The following is a 2,910-nucleotide window of genomic DNA, read 5'->3' on the forward strand; positions in this document are numbered from 1 at the left end:
CAGAGGTGGTAGGGTGGGTGGGGGGAGGTGGGGGGGATTATGGATGGGGGGAGGATGGTGTTGGTGGGTGTGTGTTTTCCCTCAAGCACCACAACCCAGTCCTTTATGGATCATGGCAATTTTCAAGGATTGTAACTCTTGGACAAACAGCTAAAAATAGAGGGGTGGTGCACGACTCCTGCAATAGCGGGAGGGGAGGGAGGTGGGAGGAGGTGTGTGTGTGTGTGTATGTGTGTGTGGGTGGGGACAGCGAAAACGAGTCCTGTCGCATTAGATTTGGGTCAGAATCGGGGGAAGAGCCGACGAAGCGGAGAGTGTTACAGACGGTGGGGAGATTCATCACTCGCTGCTCCCTGTACCTCTCACTCGTCTCCTTCAACACCTCGCCGCCCTCCCCCCCTCTCTCCCCCAACTCACACACACATATACACACACACCTGCAGGAGACAGAGGGGACGGTGATGGGAACAAGGACGGCGGGAAAGGGGGAGGAATTGGTGAGAAAAGATGGTAAACCGCTGGAAAGACAAAGGAGAAGCAGTAGAGCAGAAAAAGAGAGGATTGAATGTATAATGGGAGAGAAAGAGAGACTGAACCACTGCTAGGTTAGATAACATTATAATATTAAAATATGCCATTTTATCCAAGGCTCTTTCCTGTATAATGAGTGCATACATAAATTCATACTATGAATGATCCCAGTTGGGAACGAGCTCTAATGGTAGAACCTAGCTCTAACTTCTGAATTGAGTCAGAGGGTTTGTTCCCAGTTTAAAGCAATAAATAAATATTTTGGGAAACATTCTAATCCCCTTTCTTGCTATGAGATAGATGAGAAGATCAATGCCACTCTCAGGTCTTTAGTATGGAGCTAGAGGTGGGGAGCAATTAGCTTAGCTTAAATACTAGAAGCACGGTGAGAGAGCTAGCCTGCTTCTGTCCAAAGTTCAAACATACACTCACCAACACTGCTAAAGCTCACTAATAAACATGTTATATCTTGTTTGTTTAATCCTTTGAAGTGTGAAGAGAGACAAGCTAGCTGGTTCCCCCTGCTACCAGTCTTTATGCTAAGCTAAGCTAATTATCTCCCAGCTGTTGCTCCGTATGCCATACAAGTGGTAACAATCTTCTCATCTAACTCTCAGCATGAAAGCAAATGAGCTTATTAGCCAAACTGTTCCTTTAATTCAGTGGGTAGTGTGTTGGTCTAGCCTTTGCATCACAGAAGGGATTAACTCCTAACTCTGTTTATGTCAGTGCCTTGTTCAAGAAAATGAACCCTCTAAACCTGACCACTTAAAGGGGACATATTCTGCACATTTCTGGGTCTATATTTATATTCTAGGGCTCAACTGGAATATCGTTGCATGATTTACAGTTTAAAAACTCCTTATTTATCTTATACTGGCCCTTTATGCAGCCCCTCAGTTCAGCCTCTGTCTAAAACAGGCCATTTTAGTTTAGTCTCTTTAAGGATCACCTCCCTAGGAGCCCACACTGTTCTGATTGGTTAGCTCCCGGAAGCTGCGTCATGGCCGAAATCTGGCCGCTCGGGAAGCTACGTAAACAAACCATGAAACAAAATATAGTAGTAGGATTTCACTTCTTTTTCCTGTTCTTTACTCGAAATGTCAACTTCTCAAATACACCTGTACATGTTCGAGCTGAAAGATCTGCAATATGAGAATGGAAAACGCAAACAACACCTTAGCAACAACTCAACCTCAACCTAATAACCTCAAGTTTTTTTAGCACAGATATCTGACATCATAACAGTATATAAATGACAGAAAATCACAAAATATGGCCCCTTTAAGTGCCATTGAGGAGATGAACTGCTAACTCTCAACCCATGCAGAAGTCTGTCTATAAAGGTGCTTTCAGACAGCCAGTTGCTACCACTGCTTCTGTAGTCAGCCATGGTGGTGAAATACTAAATGGCCAGCAGGAAGGTGCAACTGTTGTTTCACAGAGGTGATTTGCAAGAGCTCCTTACATGCAGATGGCAAATGGTAACAGCATCACGTTTTAAAAAATGATTGTACTCAGAAATTGATTACTGGGCTCTTGCATGCTTAGCATTGGACTTTTTTGATTAATGAGACTTGTTGGAATTAACATGAGCAAAATTGTTGTCATGTTGCAAATCACACCTTACATGTTGCAAATTAGTTTGAAGTACCGTATGCTTTGGGTTGCTGCTGTCCACCTACTCTAGTCTCATCACATAGTTAATACTGCTGGTTGTAGCTTTAAATAGAGGAAAATGGGTAGCTATACACACAGCATGGCATGATTAATATAGCGAATTTAGTTTAGCTAATCATCAACATCTCATGGTGACATTTCATAACCTTGGAAAAAAATTGATGAAAAAAAGCTTAACTTAAGGTCTACTTTATACTGAGCTTAAACTACTTAATCCAGCTATGAAGACCAAGCAATGTGGTTTTAAGCTCCAGACAAAGCTACTATTATTAAAAAAAATAATAAAGTAATAAATTGTATAAATGTATAATATATATTATAATATAATCATTGTTTATTGGCCCACTCTTCAAAATCAGACTTTGAAGCTGATATTGTGTATATTTCCAAGTACTCAGCTACCAGTAATGCTGGCACAGTGGCAAGCTAAAAAAGTTCTATCATACAGTTGTCCTGGTGGCCTAGTTGTCTCACCATCTGAAAACACCTGTAGGGCTCAACAGGCAGTTAGATCCATGACAATGTTAGTGTTTTTCTTCAGGGAGTGAAACTCTCAACCCTGGCAGTATTAATGCGATGTGATACAGCTCCTCTCCCCTCTGAATGTCCCTGCATTGCTGTCTCCTTCCCTCACCCACATCTGTTCTGTTTTCCTAATGAAGAGGAAAGTGATGGTCCCACCAAGGCTAATTAGGAGAC

This window comes from Thunnus maccoyii, chromosome 3 (assembly GCF_910596095.1).
Source record: "Thunnus maccoyii chromosome 3, fThuMac1.1, whole genome shotgun sequence".
Taxonomy (NCBI): Eukaryota; Metazoa; Chordata; class Actinopteri; order Scombriformes; family Scombridae; genus Thunnus; species Thunnus maccoyii.